Source organism: Argiope bruennichi, chromosome 4 (genome assembly GCF_947563725.1).
Source record: "Argiope bruennichi chromosome 4, qqArgBrue1.1, whole genome shotgun sequence".
Lineage (NCBI taxonomy): Eukaryota > Metazoa > Arthropoda > Arachnida > Araneae > Araneidae > Argiope > Argiope bruennichi.
The window spans coordinates 82,629,877-82,655,781 of record NC_079154.1 but is presented as its reverse complement, the minus strand read 5'-3'; the positions used below and the strand labels follow the sequence as shown (position 1 = coordinate 82,655,781).

Below are 25,905 nucleotides of genomic sequence, written 5' to 3'. Positions count from 1 at the left end.
ATGATTTATGTATTTGAAACATTAATTCTTATTGACTCGTTTTATATTACATTCGTTTTGTCGACCCGTAGTTTAAGCAAAACCCACAAGCGATGTTTATTCATAATAATAAGTTTTGTAGTCCTTAGTAGGCTAATTCTTTTTCCAGAATTCTTTCTTTAATTTTGAAGGATTTAAAATGCATTCACAAGAATTTTTATACATTCATTTAGAATGAATTTCAAGTGTGCTAATTCATTTCAATATCTTACAAATATAGGATTTTATAGATTCATTTAAATCAAATCTCTCTGTTTATTCCTTTCAGATTCTTGTCATTTTCTTGTTTTATATTGATTGTCGAATGTTTGTAAATTCTTTTATTTGTTTTAAATTATATTTGATTTTAAACATTTATACTTTGTATCAAGGTCTGGCGCATAAATGCTTAAAATATCGGATGCACTTTAAAAACTGAATAAAATATTTAATGGCGACATTTTTTTATTGCAAATTTCTCTTTCTGGTAATCAATTCCATCGATTATTATTATGATGCAAATGTGAACGGACGCAAAATCTTTTATTTTAATTTTGATGAATTTAAAAATTATAGTTTTAAAAAGAAAGCACATTTAAAACTAAAACTTTTCTTTTTGAAAGATACAACTTAACTAGGAAAAAAAAAAGTATAAGAGCTTTATTTTTGTTGGCAAATAATGTTTTAAGTCTGATTAAAAAAAAAAAAAACTTCTAACACATATTATAGTGGTAGTTATTCTTAAATTAAAACCCCACTGATAAAATCTTTCTCAGAAGAGAGAAGAAGAATATTTGGCAGATTATGAAATTACTATTTTCTCGTCTCCCCCCTCCCCGCAAAAAAAAAAAAAAAAAAAAAAAAAAAAAAAACGTTTATGAAAAAGATTGAAATTGCAATGAAACGAGACAGACTGGCGAAGTTCACTAGAATCTTAAACAGCGACAACACTTCATCAAGCATCATTTCTATTAATCGTCCACGAGGCATATTTCCCTCAGCTTGACATCGTTTAAAATAACGCTTGAAGAAAACGTTTTATTCGGCTGCATTTAAATCCATCTTTTTATTTTTCTACCCTTCATCCCCGCTCTCTTATGCATATGTAATTGAGAAAAGTGAACGTTTGTTCTCTCTCTTTCTTTCTGCAGCAACCCTAGCCGTCATTGAGGTGGATGATTTTTCCGTTTCTCTCCATACTCCTCTAATCCAGGAAAGGAGAACGTCACACCGAGAGTCACGTGGCCAAACGTATCCTTCGCTCCATTCTCCGGCGTTTTCTTCACTCTATCGCTGTTGCCATGGTTACTCTGGCGAAACGGCTGATGATCGGTGATCAACCGCCAAAGCGCGACATTACGGTCGCCAAATTGTAACGTCTTCTCTCGTTCTTTCTCTCTATCCGCATTTTTTGTTGTTTACTTTTACTTGTTTAATTTTTGCGCTCTTTTCTGCTGTCTGGAGTCAATGGCTGATGGTTGTGTTCTTTACGGAAGAAATGATCTTATGCCCGATTCTGTTCATATCTGTTGAGAAAGGTTTTCGGAGATTAGAAAAAAGTGTGCTAAGAAGGGTGAAGAGTGAATGTTGATTCGTCTTAATTTAATTTTGTTGAGGCGTTTTCTTGTTCAGGCATGGATGGTTTATCGTTTGAAAATTTAATTAGATATGTCTTGACGTGTGAGCCGTGCGATACTCAACAACTTAAGAACAAGTACGAGACCGTGAATTATTGTTAAGTAAAATTAAGACCTCTGCCTTTCTCTCTGAATTCTCTGCCTTTTTTTTTTCTTTTATGATATGACTTCATTGTTCTTATCTTTATTCAAAAAAGGGTTTTGTGATTTTCATTATTTAAATTTAATGCTTAGAAAAATGAAATAAAGTAAATGAATCTTAATTTAATAAATCGAATTTCTGTTAATTGAATTTTTATAATCTTACTGTATATGCCAAACCACAGTTTTAAAGTCATTTGGGTTAAGAAGCGGGAATCTGGCCGATATTGCTGAAATTTCATTACCGGTTTTTATTAATTTTTTTATTATGTCATTTTTGCCTCATCTAGATAATAAATATGTTTTACAATTACATTTTTTTAAAATTGAACAAATACTTTTTAATTTTTTAATAGTAAATATCTGTCTTACACGACCAATTTAATCACCAAGAATATTGGTTTTGTTTAATATTAATCATATCTTCTATGCGTATCCAATTTGTCATGGTCATATGAACATTTTTTTTAACTTCAAATTATGTCTTTTTAACACATACTATATTAAGATCTTAGGTCAGCTTTATTTTTAGCACGCTCATGCTCGCAACTAATGTGAGCCTGTAACATCCATTTAAATCTCAGTTTTCACATAACAGTGAATTTGTGCGAAACATAACCATTGACAGTGTAATGCCATTTGTTTTTCAATTATGCACTGTCACTTTTCATGAGTTATTAAAATAATAGCGTCAGTACACGAATTTTAGTGGCACACCATATTATTTCAGTCTCAGAGCGATATTTATAATACTTGGAATTAAAAAAAAATTTAATTTGCTATTTCATATAAAATTCATTTTAAAAATATAGCATATATTTTTAAAAATATATGCTAGAACTTATTTTAATCCATGTAGCGTATCAAATGCCGTAACGATTTGTTTGCTGTTGAAATATATTTTTATGCTGTCGAAAAATATGACCGCCATTTTACTGGGCAAGACGCATCGGACCCTTTCAATCTATGAAGAAAGAACTTCCTGGGATTCCATTTCGGCAGCGACAGCGCCCATATTCGTTCAGCCATTGCGGATCTGCGCTATTGAACGATTGGAACACTGAAGGTCCAAATTATCAAATAGCAAAGCAAAAAGGTGTTTAAGCACATCTTGTATTACCTAGATATTTTTGCTATATATGCAAGACAGTCTTAATTTTGGATTTAAATTTCATTAACAGATGTCATGCATATATTCAAATGAAATCAAATAGCATTTAAATTGCAGAATTTTGTTCTTTTAATTTCTTTCGTGTTTTTTCAAGTTCGATTGCAGAATAGAGGGGTCCAAAAGCTATTATTTGCAGTTATCCGATTGGCTAATATTTCAAAAGTTCTGCTAAGCTTTGTATTTGATTGTTTAGAATTTCATCCTTTTGTTTAAAATTACATTTAAATTTTTTTTAAAAAAATTATGCTCGAGACGCAGAAATCAGATCTTTTCAAGTGCATCCACATTAAAATTTTTTATTATTTTAATTATCCTAATATTTGTCAATTAAAAACCTCTAATATAAGTATTAAGATTTATGTTTAAAAAAATCTTGCTTTAGAAATTTGGAAAAAGGGAGGGAATACCCACAAACTCGTATTGTTTAGGGGCTCTTGGAGTACTACTCTGTCAACAATAAGTAACTAATAAAATTCTATATATTTTTATTTTCCTTTTTAATCTATACATTTTTAAGAAGGCTTTGAAACTCTTTTAATCTATTTGTATGCTTCTATTTGATATGAATAAGCTGAATCGATGTTTGGGAAATTCATTTCATTCATGATTGTAATTTATGTTCTAATCGTAGCCTTTGCCTTCTGATTGCTATTTTGTCGAAAGATTCATGTTTGGTTACTTAAAACTATTTGAATATATTACAAAAAGACATTTGATGTTATTTTTTTAAAAACTTTTTACGAGCTGAATGTTTTAATTAATTTTATCTACTTTTAATTTCATATGCACTAATCATCATTTTAAAATAGTGAAATGAAATTTCGCCTTTTCATTTGAGCTGATTTCATCGAAAATTTTTGTCCAAACATATTTATGCCATTGGTAAAATATTTTATGATATACTAGATGACTTTGGCGATCAGCTGCTTTGTCTTGGATATTAGTTTTATTTCGGTTAAATCATTTAAATTTCACTTCATGTCCATGATTGCTTCAATTGGTAAGAGCCTTGTTATTTCAAATTCCATTAAAACCTTGTTATTTTAATTGTCTTACATATGTTTCGTTCATTGTGTAAATAAAATTTGCCAATTTCGACCAGTCCAATGCCATCATAACGCCAATCGAAACGTAAATGCGCGATTCATTTTTTTTTCTAAATTTCTATTTATTATAACTTTATTTTTTTATTCGCATCGAAACTACATTTCAGTGGCATTGAATAAGAATTTTTGTGAGAGAAATTAGACAAAGTTAGACAAGTTTAGTTTAAAAAAGAAATTAAAAATTAATTACATTAAAATTCACTAAAGTAAAATTCACTAAAGAAATTAAAAATTAATTACATCAAAATTCACTAAAGTAAAAAATAAAAGTTTTTTTCATAAGTACAAATATTTTTAAATACATGTGAAAATTAACATTTATAATGTCGCTTATTTCATTGAATTTTACATTTACTGTCACTTCATATTTTAAAACAAATATTGCATTCTAAGATCGACATTGTAAAATTGGTATATTCTAATACTGTAAAAAAACATTTCTAAAAATTCAAAAATATATATTTTAATTAGTAAAAAAAAAGATTTTGATTTGTATTTATCCAGAAGAATATGATTCATCTCATTTAAAATTTAATTTCGCATTTTTCTTAAACCGTCTATAGAGTGAAAACTTATTTTAGGTTCATTAACTGTGAAAACGGATATAAAATTTAAAATCTGGTTAAACTGTTAAATATTTGTTCCTTATTTATATTGAGTTCTTGGCGCAATGGTTCCATATATTGTCACGTGATGTACCTTGTCGAATATGTAATTAATGTAATTAACTACTAATAATTAAGACGTGTGAGTGTATTGTGCTCTACAAAATAGTTCGTTTGATTTACAGCTGTCAAATTTGGCGTATAAATAAGTTTTTGAGATTTTAATTAATTAAAAATCTTGCTGAAGTTTGGCGTTTTTCAGCAATAACTTCTAAAATTACTACTACTCAAAAATAAATTTTAAATCATTTCAAAATTAAAAAAAGTAGCTCTTTTTAATGATTTCAATTTAATAGGCATGCAAAAATGAATGATTTAATTATGCTGGTATAAGTGTATGTATCTTTTTTTTTTTTTTTTTTATCTATACAAAGAATACTTTTTTGAAAAAGTAAGTTCTTTTAACTGCAAAAGATCACCAGTTTTGAAGAAACATTATAAAACTGAACTTTGTTGAAATTTTTTTAAACTTATCTTTTCATTTTATACTACATATTTATCATACTTTTACTCAAATCGACTGCTCTAAATAGATGGTAAATTCTTTAATAATGAAGTACTCTGAGAAAAACCAATTTCTCGTATCATAATTGAAGCTACTTTTTCACGATTTCAGCATACTAATGTGTGCATGCTTATTTCCGGTATTCGTGCGTTCTGTGGGCGTGACTCTGACACTTTCCACATAATTGCTTTTAGGGCATTTTGTAGGTACTTTAGTACCGATGCAAAAGCGAAAAAATGAGATAGGAAATCAGTTTTCCGTTTATATGCAGTCGAGGTTTAAGAATTTGAAAACATCAGAATTAATTCGATATTCTTATCATAATTTTAAGCAAGAATGCATTTGAAAAAAAGTAATAATTTTTTAAAAAAATAATCGCGTTCTAAAATTTTTAAAAGATTATATGTGCCTATAATCTGTCATAGCTGTAAAATTTCGTTTTTTTTTTTATTATTTGCTCCCATAATTCAAACAAGTTGATTATTATTTTAAAACTTAAAAATAGTTTCAACTTATTTGGATTATTAATTTTAATAACATACATTTTAGTTTAATGAAAACAATATTTTGTAAAAATCATTCATTTTCTTAAAAAAATAATATATATATATATATATTTGTGATATCAAAATTTCCAAATTTTACAAATTTGTAATTTTGAAAATACTTGGTACCTGAGTAAAGCAAGTTGGTGTTCATTTTTAAATTACGATGTAATCTCGAAAAGTAGTATTAGAATTAAGTATCCCCTTAGGAAATTTAAAATGGTAAGCATGTAGACAACCTGTTAAAAAATTTCAGCATTTATTTGGGATGTTTATTATTTTTATTTGGATAGATTGCAAATAATGTCCGAATAATCTCTTATTTTTAATATTAATAAATGAGTTCACAAATTTTGAAAAATCTTTTTTGCATAATTTTCGACAATTTATGAAATGAAATTCCACTCGTTTTTATTGTTTCGTCAAATCTTTAATCGCATGATTTTTCCCCCAAATGTTGAAAGCGAATGATGAAAGACTGCTTATTGTGTACGCAGTTTGGATCAAGAATTAAAAAGTGAATTTTCATTAATTCGAGAAACAACATGTAGTTAGAAAATATATTATTCCGTCGGACACGCTTATAATATTATAATGTTATGTTACTTGATTCTGTTTGAATGATTCATGTTATCACAATAAACAGGTGTAAGGGCGTTTAAATAATGCGGCCTTATATGTCTATTGATAAAAATGCTTTACTGAGAAAACCATCAAGAATAATTTTCGAAGCATGAAAATTTAATTTGTCAATTTAATTTACTAGCTGCCTTTTCAGCTTTTACTTTTTCAATCAGTTGCATAGCTTTAAATTGAAATTCCCATCTACGAGCCTATTAAACGAATATGATTATATCACTACACATACCTTCCTAAGCCGATTAGAATAATTATTTTTCTCTCCAGTCTTTTTTCCACTGATGAATATCTCTAGAGAATTGATCTCTGTGTTTTTCATCGTTTTCGAAAGATGAAATCCATAATGTTTGGAGAAAAACTTTCGTTTAATATTATTTCCAACTGTGATATAAAGTGATGGAGGTCTGCGATTTTTGATTTTGATTATCTAATCAAAATTCACGGACCTCCATTCTTCCAAAACAGTTTCCCAAATATTAGAGATATTTCCTTTGCCTTTTTAGATGTTAGTTTATTATATAATAATTCTTTGTGTGTTGTGTTATCAATTTTCATCTATTTTATAACGTTATATTAAATAAAATATCTGGAAGACATTTTTTTTTTTTGTAAAATTATAAATAAAATCTTATCCTATGGCTCTTTTAAAGTTATAAGCGAAATCTAAATGAATTGAAAAATGCATGGGAGTCTGAAGCCCTAATCTTTTATATAGGTCATTTGTAGCCACATGTCGATATCATATATATATATAAAAAATTAATTTTGTTTGAAAAGTTTTTTCAATGACAAACAATGAGTGGCGTTCTTAATAGACTTTTTCATTTTTATTTCAGTTATTCAGATCTTTTGCCTTTTACAAGAAGCTTTTTTCACCTTTCAAGTCGCTACTTTTTAACTGATAATAAATTCTAGTATAATATTTTAACATGTTCCGTTACGAGATATTATTGCGGAGACTATATCGCTTAAAATACTTCCTTGTGATAAATTTTGAGGAGGTTACGAAAGGGAGCGAAAAAAATTTCTCTTATTCTTTCTCTCTCCCGAGTCCGCTGCTTTAAGTATCCTTAATTAAAACAAGTTATAATTTTGAGTCCCCACCCCCCACCTTGTCCGAAATATATAAGACCGTGTGTGCCCATAGCCTTTGGCATATATAATTCCTATCTCATACCTCCGTTGATTAGATAGAGAACTGGATTTGCTTCCAATCCGCTGCGTGACCCAGCACGGAGAGAGTTACGGATTACGACGGGACCGCAGTGTTTGATACGAGGGGGAAAGCTGTTTAGGGTTTCCATAATACCTCGCATCGCTCTCCCATGGAGGCAGATTCTTCCAATCTCTTTCTCGTTGTCTGGGTGCACCTCCCGTCGGCCTTTCTTTTTTTATTCGCTCGCTCTTGCTTATTTGTACATGATGCTTGAACCCTGAAAGCGGGCCTCTCTTATGGTTGGCCAGAAAGGCCCTCCCTCTCAAAAGTTAGTTTGAATAAACCGGTGATCTGATCAAAGTGTCGTTTGCCGACCTGCTACCTGTGTCTGGTTTTGCGGTTCTCTCGAAGGAGATAATTTTCGGCATTGGCGGGAAGGATACTTTACCTTGGATTACTCGTGGATGGTGAATGACTCTACCTTTAAAATAGAAGTACTTTAGTTTTCGGTTGGTGCTGTGCTGGTAAAAAAGGTAAGGCATTCATTGTATTAATTGCATTAGAATTAAATTGATTTTTTAAAAAAATATTTTTCAAGGCTAAATATATTATTTATTATTTTTTTTTGGTGAGATTTCAACTATATCACAGTTAAATTAAAACAACGAATCGTTTTAACAGCCCAATTTTAGTAATTATAACGAACATTTCCCTTTTTACTTCTTGATTGCAAGTCTGGAAATATTTCTTTTTTCCTTTTCTTTTATAGCCCTAAGAAATGCAATATAAATAAGGCTTTGTGACGATGTTCACATCTTAAATCAAGAAAGAAAGGGTTGTCTGTATCTTTGTATTTTATTAAAAATTTTGGAGCTATGATATTATTCTAGATTTTTGACTTTTGTGATATGTTACCATACAATATTCCTCTTCTCTCTATATATCATTTTAAGAGAACAATTATTTTATTTGTTACTAAATAGTTTTAAATAGTAAAAAAAAAGTTTTATTGAGAATTTATAATTAGGTCATGTTTGTTCAGCATAAAGAAGAGCCTTTTCAAATAAATAATCTAAGTAACTGATTCAAATTATGCCTGTGATATTTAGAACTATTTTTCCCCTTAAAATTTATTCCTGGCTGCGGTTTTCTTTTCTAGAATTATATCATGCAGCCTATGATAAAAGGAACAGGTGAAGTCCGGTTCATCTACATAATTATGAAGGGTAAATTTCTGCGTTAGTGTTTTGTTACGCAGTGGTGCTAAAATCCTTTGTTTAAAATCTTTCTTTTATCCGTCTTTCTTTCTAAAGTGCATTTCAAGGTTGAATGCAGTTCGTAAAAAGATATGCTTTATATAATATGTGCTCTGCAAATGTATTTTTTTCTTGATGTAGTCAAATGTTTTCATGCTTAGTAAGTTGCCTAATATTTTCATTCACAATCCTAATTTAATTTTTTATTGAAATCGTCTAAACTTATTAGTTAGCATTGCATAAAAATCGTTCATAATGATGCTATTTATTTAATTTAGAAATTAATAAATATACATACATTCAATTTAATTTAGGAATATGCTAATTCCGTCATTCCATATGTCCTTTCTCAAAAAGGCGTTATACCGAAGAATTCTATAATTCTCATCATATTCCACCAATTTATCAAAAGAACTTAACGGTAGGAAAATCTTTATTTAATTATATTCATGTAAAATGTAATACGGTTGATATTCATCGATAAAAAAAATTATGATTTAATTGTTTTGCCGTATTTGTAGAGTGATACAAGTTCTAGAATACTCCTTTATCCTATGCTTACTTAAGTAGTCATAATTCAGCAATATTATCTTGCTGAGAGGAAGTTCGAATCATCGACAACAACCTGTTATCTCTGCAACAGTTATGATGTTAGTTGCTACGTTATTGCCTAATATGCCAGTATGGAATTTCCATTGCATTTTCTTCATGCCATTAAACATCCCCTGAGGTATATGTATCATTAATTAAAAATCACTAATTTAGTGTTATTAATGTTTTATTAAGTTGTTTTATAGGAAAAAGAATTTCGTTGATTTTTTATCACATCCTTGTCGAATATTAATTTGAATGATCTGTTAAATATTCTATTTTTGCTCTATTTTTGAAAGTTTATTTTCTTTCACTTGTGCTTTCTTCAGTTGCTTCGACACTTTTTTTCATGTTGTGGGACAAAGGCGTCCCCTATTTAAATTATTTCTGAATAATATTTCATTTTTTAAATTGCGAATATTAAGAGTAAAAATACCTTTTAATTTCTCGTTGATTATTGCGATCTGTTTTCTACTCCTCTTACTCAATGCTCCCTCCGTACCCCCTCATTCCGAGAATTCCACATCTTGCAGTTTTTTACTTCATGCACGTGTGTTCTTGTTACGTGAACGTTTCTTATGAGCTAGTTAGCGTATGATCTGCGCTCAGAATATTATCGAATTTTTAATTGTCTTCTTCCCTTTCTACTTGGAGACGGAGAAAATGGGGAAAAAATTATGAAATAAAATTCTTTTATTGAAATTCTTCTCGAAATTGTCTGCAGGATATAAGAAATCATGTTATTTTTAAATTGTTTTTTAAGAGGAAATTTTAATTTCTTTATGATTATCTATCTGATTGTAATGAAATAATTTATAATTGATAATAATTTTGCATCATTAATAAATAAAATAATTATGAATCAAATCATTTACTTTTCCAGATTTGGTGATGCAATATTGAGTCCGACTTAACATTCATTAGTTTTCCAACGCATTAAGTAAATTAGTAAAACATATAAAGCCAAATTAAATTAACTAATTTTGATTTGTAAATTAAAGTTTTATATAAAAAATGTCACTTTTACATTAGATATCAAGTTTCTTTTTTTTTTAATACACACACATTGCAAAGAATTAATATGCTATTATAAAAAAAAAAAAGCATTTTTTTGTTACTATTTTGTAACTGGTCAGAATGTTTTGTTATACATAAGTAGATATTAATAATTTTTGTTCTTAATTTTCTTGTGAGCTGATTATTATTTTTCTGTGCTTAAAACAAATTATTTCTTAATTTGCTTTATTTTAATGGGGTAAGAATAAGTAAGGAGTGTTTGTAGTTTGGAAATCAGTTTTATGGGCTCAAAGGGCACCAAATAATAATTCTATATATTTATATTGCATTTTAAATTTAACTATTAGGGAGGGTAGCGGAACGATTGCATTATGTCCCTGGTTCGATTTAGACTCTTTATATTTTTATTCATTTGATATTTGAGAAAAAATGAGATTGAATTTTTTTTTTTATCGCATGTATTTTATGCGGAATTTTATGCTCAGTTATGCGGAATATTTAATTATTATACCGACTACTTCATAAGAATTACATAACTTTCGCAAATTGTAATTGACCATATGCTTTTGCCATGTGATTTTTTCTTTGTCTCTAAGAAAAGAATAAAGGTCAGAATGGCATTTTCCGCTTTTAACCAAAACACGTCATGCGTTTGGCTTAGAAAGCAAAGATAAAAAGAAGCTTGATAATGCGTGCGTTGGGACTTTATCGTAATTTATGATGATTCATTACGATATGTTTCTTCCACGAGAAGGTGCCACACGTTGTTACAAAATTGCAGTTAAATATTTTGAAAAATTTGTCTAGAAACCTGCTATACCTGTTTCGTGAAGCAGCTGGACTTCCGATTTACTTACTATCTATTTCTTTTCAAATAAAATTGCCTTAATTAATCGTCTGGAGTTAAATTATATACTATTTAAAGTAAGAAACGTGCAGCATATTGTTTGTCAAGGATTATATCAATTTCCGTGATGCATTAAAATTTTATTTTTTCTTTAATTAAATGATGAGTAAAATAATAATTTTAATGTGGGATTTTTAAAAAAATATATATTATTATTATTATTCAGTATAATATTAAATTTCACTCACTAACCCAAAAGAAGAAACTCCATATAACAAAAATCACTGAATGAAAGCAAGATTTTTTTTATATGATCTTCAGTTATTATTATTTTTTCTATTTAATATGCATTTAAAATGCTTTTGTTAGGGAGACAGTGGACTCTATTAGACACTTTTGAGAATTATTCAGTTAGGGTTAGGAAATTTTTTTATGCATATGTATAATAATATAAATACGTCAAATTTCTTAAAAAACATTTTAAAGCGAAATATATTGTTTTAAAAATTTTTAAAGATATATAATTTTTAAAAATTTCAAAATATTCTAGTCGTCTTAATTTTTAATTTTTTTTTATTACCCAATGTAGATTTATTTGGGATCAAACTACGTATAATTTTGCATTTCCAGTTAAATGCTAATTTTTTAGAAATATTTTTATGCGCACTTACAGAATATTCATAGGAATTTTATGTTTTTCTGAACTAAAATTGACTTTTAGCTATCCAAAAAAAAAAAAAAAAAAAAAAACCCTCGAAACATAACATTTTTTCCATTTTCTTTTAATGTTTGAACGTAATCTTTATTTTCAATTTCATTTAATTTCTTCTATAAGTAAATCACCTGGAACTTTTCAAAAATAATTACAGTATCGGGAAAAGTCTTTTCCCCCTCTTAACCCTTAAAATATTTATTTTATTGAACAATACATTGTATAATACTATTTTAGTTGAATATAAGCATGTATTTTGGTGATGAAACGATAAAAATAAGATTGCACGCTTCCGTCCATTTTTGCTTATTTCAAAATCCATTGTCTCCTCAAAACATCAAGATGTACTTATTGAAAAGTTTACTTAAGTATTTTTTTTAAATATCCAAGAGTAAATCATTAAGAATTTAGTATTTTTCCGTCGATAAACCTGACTGACAACAAAGTAGTATGCTGCCATTTAATGAGTTACGCCCCTGAGAGCTAGCGAACTGCATGAAGAAGCGCGATAATGAGCCAAGCCTGGGGACTACTGTCAATATCGAGATCCTCATTTAGCTGTCTAGGACTTCCATCCATTGCTGCTCCCTTTCCTCAACGTTGCATCTTGCTCCCACCCCTCCTATCTGTCGAAAGGTGATATTGGACCCTCCCAGTGCGCTCACACCGTCGGCCCCAGCTGTGACCGAACGTAACCTTCAACACACCGAGCTTCCATTTTCACCCCCCCCCCCCACCCAACTTTTTCAACCATTTTTCAATATTCTCGTTCATTTTCATATAATGTTCGAAAAGGACCCCATCGCATTTTAACTTTTTCCTGATATACTAAATAGAGAGGCTAATACAGGTATGTGCCCCATTCTTTCACACATGTGGATATATTTTATTTAGTCTTCCTAAAGAACTCATAGCCGCCATGAAAGGCGTCTGGGTTAAGTGAATTCGCAGTTGAATAAATGATAACCTAGGTAAAAGGCGTGGTCGTTGTTTATGGCAGTGGCGTAACCAAGAGGAGGTGGCTAGGACGTTGTGGGTGCCACTACATCGAAGGGGCACAAAAATACTTCTATCAGTTTGAATTCTATTCAGGGGAGGTAGCAAAAAAGAATAGTAATATCATTTGCCTAATACACTTCTAACAACGCCACTGATTTTTGCATGAATGAGTAATCTATCTATTATCTGGAATTCTTCGTTTAGGAATGCTGATAGAAATTCCTTCAAATTTTTATCATATTTATTAAATTGTCCTCGTAGCTATTCTGCAGGTCAGCATTAATTTGCTGTAATCTATTAGCTGTACAAATATATAAATTCACAGGAGCCTGCTTATACGCAATCAGCTGTTTATCACATATGGATAGATCCTTAGCCAAAGCTCTTTTGAAGTTTTCTGATATATTACAAACATTAAGATGCGCCATAGAATGATTTTTCGCTTTTTCGTCATTGTGTTACAATATGTTATTATATTCTAATAAAAATTTATATAAAAACAGATGCATTTAATCATTTCTTTTGACATCCAACTGGATGTAAATGATCTCAATTATATTGACAGCATTAATGAAAGTTCGTAATTATCACATAGTGCAATATATTGAATGCTTATTATATTAAAACTGAATTAGCTATATAATGTTTTTTTAATTGGTATAAAACGATTTTTTTTTTTCAAACAATAACACCGCTAAAAATTTTATTTTAAAAATTTCTGTATAAAAATCTAGTATCTATAAATAGAGATTTCCTTCTTAATTTATATCTGTTTATTGTTTTAGTTTTGAATCCTTTTTTTCAGGAATCAAACTTTCAAGAATCCATTTGATTCCTGAAAGTTTGGAGTATCAATATGATAGCTCAGCATATGCTTCAGATATCTTCTTTGCTATGGTCATTTGATTGTACATTTTTACGTTAGAAAATTTTTTAAATCATGGCATCATAATAACTTCTAAACATGTAAGAGCAGTGTTTTTTTTTTTATTTTTTTGAAAAACATATTGAACTGAAGTAATTTAATTAAGAAAATTAAGAGTACGGTTAAACTTAGTAAAAATTCCAGCTATTGTATTAGTCTTTATAAAAATTTCTTATTGTTTAGAAATCCAAGTCGAAAAACTCGATAAAAATGAATAGACTTCCATAAGAATATAACTGCCTCATGGCATGCATAGAATGGCAGGTATCTTGTTTCAAAAACCGCAGTATCGGTAGTTGTGAATTCTCGGGAAATAGCTTCATCTTTATTTCCTGGAATACAACTCTAAATGTTATCGTAGACATTAAGTTTTGATATCGTCATAACAAAGTGCATACGAAAGTAATACGTCTAGATTATGTCAAATAAAAATTTCTTGGACAAAGCTTTACATATATATTTTAAAATATCATCTGTTCTCTAATATCAAATTTGATATACTTCTGCAATACCGATTAATAAAACAAAATCGTTCTTTTTGCACATTTGATGAAATAAATTTAATGGTAGTGTCATTTTATAGTCATAAGTTTTCATAATATCATTTCAAAATTGTATTGCTTATAATATACCGGTTAAATTTTATTTTCGGGAAAATTTCCAATTTTATTAAACGGTATTTAGTAGTAGAAATTAGTCTGAGTAGACACATCATAAATATAAAGTCTTTTTTAAGTTTTGTGAAACGATTATAAAATATTATTGCCATTTGTGATCAGTTTTGCTTTCCTGCAAGTAATTTTATTAGGAACAAAACTATAAATTAGTAGCCACAAAGTTTTGTGATATATATATATATATATATATATATATATATATAATATGGCAATTTCATATCGGTGAAAATACTTTTTATATTTGTTGTAAAGCAAATACAGTCGCATCAGCTTCCCCCCCCTCTCAATTTGCTCGGTATAGAGAAGTGGAATTTTCGGGTGACACAAATTTAATAGAAAAAAAGATCATGGATCTAAATTTCTGTAACCTTTTGTGGAATTTCGATGTTTTGATTGATAGAGAAAGTAGCAAAATTTAAATAAATCATTAATAAATCAATAAATTTTTATTTCAAACGTTTTTTGGGGGGCTTTTTGGTTTTCTCTCTTTTACTTGATCTTTTGCTGTGCCAACGCATAGTTTCTATAAATACTCAAAGAAATCGATTCAATTGGTAAATAGAACGTTGTTTTAACTGGTGTGTGACGAGATGTCATCTTTCCTGCGCAGTGGATTCCAAAATCGAAATGGCACAGTTGAAGTGTGGTACATGTGTAGAAAGCAGTTCTGTTCTATTGAATAAAATCTATTTAAAATTGATACTGTCAATAGGCCTCTTTTTATAGAGGAGGGGAGGGGAGTGCTTGTTTAATTTTTCAGAAAAATTAGAAATGCTAACTTCATAATAAACGTCCATTCGTCCATTCAATTTCGTTTTTTTTTTTAGTGGAAAATTAATTTATTTCGTTTGAAGCTGAAGAGACGATGAATACTATTAAGTTTAATAATTACGTTATGCAAGTTACATTGGAAAGACCTGGCTACAATTATTTTGAAGACACGTTATCTCCAATTTAAATTTCTGCGGATTTTAAAACATATCAAGAACAATGTTTTATTCAAGTGTCGCTTTTTGTTGAGTAATAATGTTTATTGCATTTCTTCCTATGCATTATCATGGTCTGTGTCAATATATTACAGTTAAGCACAGGTTGAATTGGAAAAGTGCGTTTTATCAGCAAATATATCGCCTATGCTATAAATCGACTAAGCAGGAGGATTTTCATAGGTACGACTACATTGTGAGCTTGTAAATAGAAGTTTTCATGAGCACGTAAAGGTAATTGCGAATTTATTTTTATGAAATGATTATAAATGTTATTTTACTTCTCCGAATTTGAAGCAGTCGTTGATGATGTTAAAATAGGATAAGATTGCTACCGTATTGAAACTAGAATTTCATTCTGAAAAATTAGAGAAAAATTAACAAAGTTTTACAGTAGCCTAAAATAAAAATATTCTGCATAACTTCTCAAGTGATACGCATAGACTAGTTAGAATTTTGATCGTTCTTTGAAGTTTGGAATCGAATAGAATCAATAGTCGATTTCCGATTAGATAACTACTTACCGCCACAAGCAGGACGAATAAATTATATTGTTCGCCTATTTATCAAGTAAATAAATTTGCAAAAAATACAAATTATGAAAATATGAATTAAAGTTGGAATTATTAAATTCATTATTAAATAAATTTAAAAAATGTTATTTATTTATAATAATAAGAATGCAGTTATTCACTTATTTGGTTTTGTTTCATTCTTTTTGATAGATCCTGTAAAATAATAATTTTTAATGTTATATTCGTTTGACGTTTATTATTTGTTTAAAATTTTTCACAATCGTTAAATACTTTTATTTGTTAAGTAAAGAAATCTTTCACTGATAATTCTATTTAATTTTTCAAGAATTTTATTACTTTAGTAATTTTCTTCATGATATATCTTGAGAAAATAAATAAATGAAAATATAATATTTGCTCTGTTATTAAAATCAGAAATTATATTAAAATCTCAGCATGTTGATTTAGGTTGAAATGTGCAAATAAACTGACGATTTGTTAAAAAGAGGCATGATACCGCAGCTGTCTAAATCTACCACTGAGTAATATATGTAATTTTTTTAATCTGGACTAAAAGTATGTAATCTTAAATCTCTGAGTAATTTTTAAAAATTTTAAATCTTTGTTTTGATCGTCAAAACAGAATCGAAAATAAAGGATGAATCAAAAAATTTCGTTATGATAATAGTGCCGTATAAGTCTATCTTAACATTTACTTAAAGGATTTCGCTATATCTCTTCTGCATATCTGTTTTCTTGTCCTCCATTTTTACTGACCGATGAGTCCCGGCGTAGGTAGACTATGTAGTTGTATTTTAGATTCTCAAAAGCACTTAAAGTGAGTTTCCTGCCAGATTCTCCAACGAGAGTGAAGAGAATCAATGCAGAAATTTCTTTTTATTGGAAATGTTTCATTAAAATTTTACGAATCAGAATATTATATTTTCTTCCCTAATTATTAGTGAATACACCGTTTTTCTATTATATTTTCTTCTATGATCATAATATTTTTTTTTCTTTGTGTGAAGCGTTAACCAAATTTTAATTTTCAGTAAAATTAGAGTTACAGAAATATAATAAATTTGCGTTCGAAGTCATTTCCGAATTCATTTTTCTTATATTTGCTTGCATTTCTTATTCCTTCTTACATTATTAAATTTTTTTATATGTTCACCTGGTGTCGCAGAAATCTTTTTTCTTATAACTGAAATCCCATAATGCTCGTGTTTTTATAGCAAAAATGGAGTTACAAATGCGGAATGGCTTAGGAAACTCTGTCTTAACAAATTGACACAAAACAGATTTGAGTACTATTTAAACTTCCTTTGAAGTTTTTTAATGTCGATTAAATCACTTACCAGTCTTTCAACATTTAAATTTTCTTTAAATAGAGAACTTCTGTTTATGCATATACAAATACTAATAGATAGCCTTCATTAAGTATCCGCTATCAAAAAGAATGAATTTACTTTTGTAAAGTTTCACCATTTTTTTAAAAAAAGTTCTTTGAATTTATTTAGATGCATTTTAATGTGCTGAATGATATTTTGATTCTGAAAACACTACTTGCCCTCCAATTGTTGACTCGCATAAATTTGTGAATCTTTTTGATGAGGACTAACTTATCAGCGTCTTTTTGCAATTATGCATGTATTTGCATTGCTCCAGATTTTTTGTTGATACTATTTTAAACCTGTATTTCTGCCGTAGATTAATTATCTTAAAATGCCATATAGTTTAGCTACGCATTTCGAATCTTTGTTTGGCTTTCAAAATAATATGTATTAAATTTAATAAATCTTATCTGCTTACATTAAAAACACTTCAATTTTCGATAGGGTCGTCCTCACCTCTCTTTTCTTTCAGATTGTTTACATAAAAGTTCAAAGAACTTCTCTTTGGAATTGATAATAATGGAAAACAATTACGGTTCTTTTATTACAATATTTTGATTTTTTTTTCTACAATTTTGTGCCTTTACAATTATGATTTTAAGTTGGTTGATGGCTTAACTGAAGCGCCTGGACATTTCGTGTTAATCGATTTAGCTCGATTTCCGAATATGCTTAGAATTAAGGGGAGAAAATTAATCCCGTTTTTAAATAATATCTTTCAAATTTTTATGTAATAGTTAATGTTGAATTTTTTTAAGAAGTTGAAAAATCTTATAAAGAATTTTTTTTTAAGTTGAAAAATATAATCTTAAAATGATAGCTTCTGTAGTTTATTTATTTATTTTTGACAATTTTTACTATACATAAATTTATATCAAAACATAAGCATTGTAAATGAATCAGTTTAAAGAAAAAACGTGTAATAAATTAAATCTTGTCTTTTTTTAATTGTTTTCTTTTTTACATGCTTAACTTTCATCAGTTTTGAGGGAAGACTGATTTCTTTCAATTCGTTCTACAGTCTCTATTCCCCCCCCCCATCATCATTCGAGTAGCTAGCTAACTTGCTCTCGTTATGTGTTTAATTGTTAGAGCACCGATGAAATTCAGGATGAGGGTGGGTGGGTGGGAAACCACTTGAGTGAGGCTGCAATTTCAGCTATTTTGTAAATAAATATTCTTTTACATTTTTTTTAAAAAAATTATATTTTGTTATTTAATTCTCATTGGTGATAAAAGCCGAGTTTGTCACGTGGCGGAATCCCAGCCTCGAGATAGAATAGTTGCAGGTTTGATCGCATGGTTGCCCTCCATTCCATGTTAAAGTAGTAGCGTTTATGAGCCCAATACTCGTTAAATCCACCGAAGGTCAAACATGGGCATCAAAGTCTGGAGTCACGCTGGCATCTCAGATGCTGTCCTCAACATTTAATCATAATCTCGACATTGAAACTTAGAAATAATAAGCTTCGTGGAGCTTCAGAACTTATCCTAATGTGATTAAATCAATCCTCTTTTAATTAAACTGACCTGATTTTCTGTATTTCGGTACCGAAGGTGAAGAGCAACTTAGAAGTAAGAAGGCTGTTTGTAGACTTGGTAAAATGCAAAATAAGTAAAATAAAGGCAACAGTAATAATGAAAGAAAAGCAGGAAAAGGTAAAGAAGCCTAATTAAAATATTTTTCTATTACTATATTTTACTATTACTTCAGGCTGATTTTTTTTATCACGTTAGTCATAGAAAGATCACGATAGTCTACATGCTGCAAAAGTTCTGAATTTTTTTTTTAGAAAGCAAGTTAAAGAAACAAAACAAATGAAACTTATTTAACATTTTTTAACATTTGTACTGTTTACTAATGAGTAAAATCTGAGACATTTAATTCACATCCAAAACAAAGAGCCAAGAATGGGGACTGAGCCATTAATCACGGTAATATTAAACAGACTCAAGTGCTGTAGGCAGGTCAGTCTTGGTTTTTGATTCTTTGACTTGAATAGAAATAAAGCACCGTTTCTAAATTTTTAATTTGAATTAAAAGAAAGCGATTTATTAAATGTAATTTTAAAAATGAATTTCTAAAACTTTCTTTAATTTTTATTATTCATAAAATCTAGTGAAAAATTGCACTTTTTAGCATCGTAACTGCTTTGAATATTTTTAAATAGTATTACATGTAGGTTCATGTTATTACTAGTATCAATATTAATGCATTCTTACAGTAGAATCTATTAGTACTGCTGTATACTAGCAACTACAGAGAATTCTTCATAAAAGGGGCATTGCGCATTATAAACTCAAGGCGCATTGATTCAATGAAGACTTCAAATTTCCGGGGCCATTCGTAGCTAATTATATTTTTGTTTCAATTTCAAACCCTCCTTCTATAATGTCTCATATCCCAAGTTAAAGTTCGATAAATCGAATCGCCTCAATGACACCAAAATTATTCAGTTTACATACCTTGTAAATCCAGAGTTAAGTAAAACTGTGTATTTATAATATATAAATATATCACATATTGTATAGCAAGAAATAAGATCTCATAGTGGGGGGGGGGGGAATGTTTCATAATTTGTTTTCACGATGGCCGGGACCGCCTGAATGCGAACCTCATCCGTACGATCGTTAGCGGAGTGGGAGCCTATTTTTACTAAGCTCGTGATAATTGGATGCATGTCGGTTAATTGGGAGCCCCGCTGCTTTGAAATTGTTCTTTCCACCCCCTCATTCCTTCTTTTCATTATTTTTGATGCACGCGAAGAGCAGAAAAGCAGTTATCTACGTCTCATTTGCGGATTCGAGCTGTTGATTCTGTGAAACTCTACATTTTTCTCCTCTCGTGGTATCGATTTTTGCCTGCCTCTTGTTTGACCATCATAATTTAAATGAGATAACTTTTTCTCTCCCTCTGACAGTGTTGATAACGAGAGAATTGTGTTTGGAAATTCACGATGTTTTGTATTTGGGTAGTTAGTTATTGGGGAGGGGAAAAAAAAGATATATGAGTATAAAACTTGAATCTATTACATTTCTTATCACAAAAATAGATTCTGCTTCTTGTCATCAGATCAGTGTTATTTACTTAAATAACACATGGAATAACAAAAAGTTATTTGTTTTGTCTTCTTCGTTATTTCACCTTTGCAATGGTTCGGTCATATTCGTAATAGTCTGAGTAATTACGTAACTAGAAACTGGATACCCCCTCCACCCCCCACCCCAAAAAAAAGAAAATGATCTCATGCATTTTGCAAACATAATTTCATCCAGTTTATTTTAATTAAAAAATTCAAATAAAATAAAACTATTAGTCCAAAATTATTAGGGATATTTTGATTATCAACATCGCAATCACGAATATTGTTACCTTATGGGGGGGATACTAACTATTTTTTTCAAAACACGTTATATTCCTTAACCTTATGATGAATATTGTTACAGGATTGATTTTAAAACAGAATCTGTCGCAAATTATTTTGCAATGATACGACAATGGAATAATGGAACAACGTTTATATTTTTAACAGTATCTTTGTAATTTTTTTATTACATTATTATTAAAAATTAAATTTTATGAATAAAGACTATGCGAATTAGCAATAAAAAGGGAGGCATTTTAAAATTTATTTTTCAGGCAGTTTTTTTCAAATTTAAAGCTTATATTAAATTTTCACATGCTTATTATTTTTTTTTTATTTCTAAAATGATAATGATTTTACTGTTAGATTTTTGAAGTTTCGAAAAATTTGTTCCCATTTTGTTGAACATTTTCTTTGAATCCATCTTCCATTGATTAAATATTTTTAAAAAAATTAGAATAAAAAAGAAAGAGGTTACACACTTAATTCATTTGACTACGTAGAATTGGGGGGAAAATGAAAATTATATTTAGAAACGATGAAAAATAATATTTTGTAGCTTTTGTCGAAGTTAAGAAGACAATTTATACTCACGTCATATCGCAGGATGCATTGTGACAATTTAATTGTGACCGGATTTAATCAATTAATTAATTAATCAATCGATCAATTTAATTGTTTATCGGATTTAGAAATGATGTAGATAAAAATCAAGAATATATTTTCATTTTCATTTTTTATAAAAGATAATCCTTCTGTTTTTAAAATGTACTTATAAAAAAATAGAATAGACAATAGAATTTTATGATTTCATAAATTATAAAAAACAAGCATATTCAGAAGTTTCTTGAATGCGTTTTTTCATACGTATAAAGAAAATACATTTATAAATTTCTCGAAAATTCCTTAATATGATGAATATGACTTTTTATTTCCACGTTATTTAACTAAGATGATATTTTATTGTTGTAATTTTTATTATTACGTTGTTTCTGTGTAAATAATCATTAGAAGTTTTTGTTAAATTATTTTAGTCAGATAGAAGTTTAAATATTCAAAGTGATGATACAAAACTTCTCTGATATTTTATTTCTTAACTTTTTAAAAGCAATTTTACATTTCTTAGTTTTCCACAATTTTTTATGCGACTTTTTAGCTAATTTTCAGTTACATCAAGGCTCTTAATACTTAACGATAATATTTAACGCTTTTCGTGTAAAACGATTTTATGTATATAATATTGCTTTTCAATGCCTCTTTAGAGATGCTTTATAGCGACGCTAAATTATTAGGAAGAAAACGAAGCATTTATGAAAAATAATTGAACCTTAATTCGAAGAATTATTCAAAGAAATATTTCATGTTAAGATTATTTTCGCTAATAACCTTTGCTTGCAGATGTAAATTATTAAAAGGAAGGGACTGCTATATTGATCCCGGTTTTGTTTCAAAGAACTCTTCTTGGGGTCATGAAAGTCAGATTAATTTCTTTTTAATTGGTTGTTCTAACAATTTCTAAGTAGCGACTTTAATCTTGTCTATATCCCATAAGAAGTCTTATCTTTCAAATCAAAACAGTTGTAATTCATCGAATGAATAATAACTTCCTTCATCGTGTATTTAAAAGTCAAGAAGCACAGAGGCAAGCAGAAGTCTTCAGGATTTTTTTTTTTTTTAATTTAATGACGAGAGACAAATTGGGCGCTCAAATCGCAATGCGGAATTTGTGCGCTCCTCCTAGCTGCTGTTTCTCCGGATGACTGTTACTCTCCCATTTGTCTGGTGGAAAGACGAAAGTATGCCTGCGTGTGTGTGTGTGTATGAACGCGTGAATGGCCTCAGCACATTTGGGTCATGTGTGGAAGCCTCCGCGCTCTGCACTTTCTCCTCTCTAGAATGACTGGCGCGTAATCGTGCGCTTTTTTTTCTTTCATTCTCTCTTGCGAGGAGGAAGCTTTTGTTTAATTTTTGTATCGCAAGGTGGGTTTTTAAAAAGACGAATGCGGGGATAAAATAACGCGAAGTTGGATGGATTAAGGAGGGATTGAATGCGATCATGGCGCTTTATTTCCGGGGATGGGCTTTTTGTAGTGTTTCCTGTTCGTTGATGGGAGGTGTAAACATATCGATGTTGATTTTAATTAACAGGTAGTTTAAATCTCTAATCTGTTGAAAAAAAGTTTTAGTTCTTTGGAAATTTTTCAATTTTTAGTTAAGATTTTTGTTACAATGCAGTGTGTTTCGTTTGACTTCATACGTAACAGTCGTAAATATTTCTGAATTTATTAACTGTAAAAATAGGAATCTTTCACATTTATAACAAAAATAAATAAATAAACAATACAAAATTATTCTGTTTCTTTTTTTCGAGGTTGATTTTGAGAAGAATCCCCCCTTTCAGTTGTCTTTCAAATTTTTGAAATATGATTCAAACGAACAGATATTTAGTGTTTAATGTGCAACAGAAGTATTGCAGCTGGTTCTTTTATTAGATTTGTAATAAAAATTTTTTATTACTAGCAGCAGATTTAAAATGCTGTAAAAGCATAATCAGTTTTAACATAATCTATTCAAATGAATAACTGTGATTAGATCAAACAGGTTAACTTATTAAATTTTCTACCTGCTTTATCCTCTTAAAAATTCGAAATTGTTTAAGATTTTAAAAAATAATATTTGAATGAAAGGTTTATTGATTCTGCAATTTCTTTACGAAACATTAATTTAATTAATTTGGTCAATTTTCCATTTCACAAGCAGGGAGGGGGGGGGGTGAGTAATTCATCGGATTTCATTTCTAAATTGAACACTTATTTCTCACGGTTCATTATCAATTCAGTCGTTTATTGTTTAAATAATTCATTTAAATTAATAGGTGAAAATATGTTTACTTGTATAAATTTTACATAAAAAATGTAAATTACAACTTTTTTATATTAAAACTCATTAAAAAAATATTTCTGCGGAACAAGAAGCTCAGTTTTTTGGTGAATGTTGTTTTCATAATTATATTATTTTGTTAATTAACTTGCTATTACATAAAAACTGAAACTACCGTATGTTTTGATTAATTTCAATGTTGTCTAAATATTTATTTTTTCAAAATTAAGAATTTAAAGTAAAATAAAAAGTATTATAGTAAATTAACCAAAACTCACATTTTCAAATTTAAAAAAAAAAAAAAAAAAAGCGAACATGTTTATAATAAACTGAAAGATAAATAAAATATTTTTTCTCATTATATTTAAAAAAAAGTTTTTTACAGATGATGACTTTATTTTGTATTATATTTGAAGATAAGATTTTTAACTTTTTAATGAATTGAATACTTTTATGTATCTTTATACTGATTTAATTTCAAGAACCAATTAAGTAAGAAATTTCAATTTCTAAGAAAAATAACTTGTATTCATTCTGCAACAAATGAATCTGCGACATTTAACTTACTGAGTTATTTATTTATTTTAATGAAAATAAGATGATCTCTGCTCTTTGTCAAAAAAAATAGAGAAAACGGCACAAGTAGGGATTGCAATATCGTACCAAAATTTCCATACCGGTATTCGGTATTTTTTAGATCTTAATACCAGGATACCGGTTTTAATACCGGTATTAGAAATTTTAGAAAAAGAAAGAAAACACAGGTGTTTCTTTGTTTTACTAGAGAGTGTAAATATCACTAAATATAATTTGTAACTTATCAATTATAACAGTATATAAAGAATCAAAGAAAAGTGAAGGAACATCTTATTTTTTTAAAATCACAAGGTTACCAAAGGTTTAGAAATTAGTTGATCCGATTAGAATTTATATCTTCTACAGAATTATTAAATTAATTATATAGTCATTTTAAAAGGTCGCAGAAATTTTTTTCTTGATTTTATTTTTCTATAAAATATCATGTTTCATATTTATTTCATTTCATTCTGACATGCGCTGAAAATTATAGTTTTCTGGGTTTAGTTCGTTGTGAGAGTGAACTTAATCTTTGAATCTGAGCTTTTACCAGCCTGATGACAAGACCCTTATAAAAGTTAATTTTTATCATGCTCACGTAATGGCCTCATACTGGTTAAGTTTATTTTTTTTTTTTTAATTTATAAGAAATATATTGATCGTAAATAAACTTAATGTGTATTCTGAAAATAAATTAAAAATGGAACAAAAATTTCAACTTAAAAAAAAAAAAAAAAAATAGTATCAGTGAAAATAAATTTTTTGGATTTTAAAATGTAATGTAAAAATCAATTTCGTTTTCTAATTTTGGGAAAGTTATCCCGGAAATAGCCGGGATTTTATTTAACTTGTAATTAAATAAAATTTTAAAAAATATTTCAAGATCCATTGGTAAACTGAAAAAAATCAAAGTAACGATTAATTAGAACAATTATTGGAACTTTGAATTTTACAGTTTGGTACAATTAAGAAATTTTATCTTTACTGTGATAGAAGCATCGTCAAAATAAAAATTAAAGCAAATATATATATATATATATATATATATATATATATATATATATATATATATATATATATATATATATATATATATATATATATATATATATACACTAATTGCTTGCGCGCACACACACACACACACACACACACACAAAGTGCTGTTTAAAATTTTCTAAATTTTATTGTGGCACTAAATTGATTGCTAATTTTTCTCTTAGTGTTAAGCCTTGGAGTATGATTATTTTCATTTTAGATTCTCCTTGTTGCCTTATTGGAATTGGAATCATCATCTTTCAGGATCATCAATAAATAATTTTCTGATCATGTAAAAGTTTATCAAATGAATAAAATGTTTAGTAAACATTAATTTAAGCAAATATTAAAAAATGTTGGAAATTTGAAATTTAAGTGCAAATTCTAGGTTACATAAATTTTTTTGATAATATGATATGAAAACGAATGATTCTGACATTTTTATAGGTTCGTTATAATATTGAAACGAATTAAAATATCATTTACTTCTTGTCTCTTTGATTCAAATTTTTTTTTTTTTTTACCTGTGCTGTAAATGTATGTA

General features: G+C 28.6%; 1 protein-coding gene across 3 annotated transcripts in view; it reads left to right on the top strand.

Annotated features, from left to right (window-relative positions):
* Nucleotides 1–25,905, top strand: part of LOC129965489 (serine/threonine-protein kinase tousled-like 2) — a 185,689-nt gene that overhangs the window by 56,828 nt on the left and 102,956 nt on the right. Inside the window, exon 1 of one of the 3 annotated variants that reach the window (XM_056079414.1) lies at nucleotides 7,861–8,116. The exons of the other annotated variants lie outside the window; for them this stretch is intronic. The gene's annotated coding sequence lies outside the window, so the exon portion shown is untranslated. Of the gene's footprint in view, nucleotides 1–7,860; nucleotides 8,117–25,905 lie in introns of those variants that run through there. 3 annotated transcript variants of the gene reach the window in all.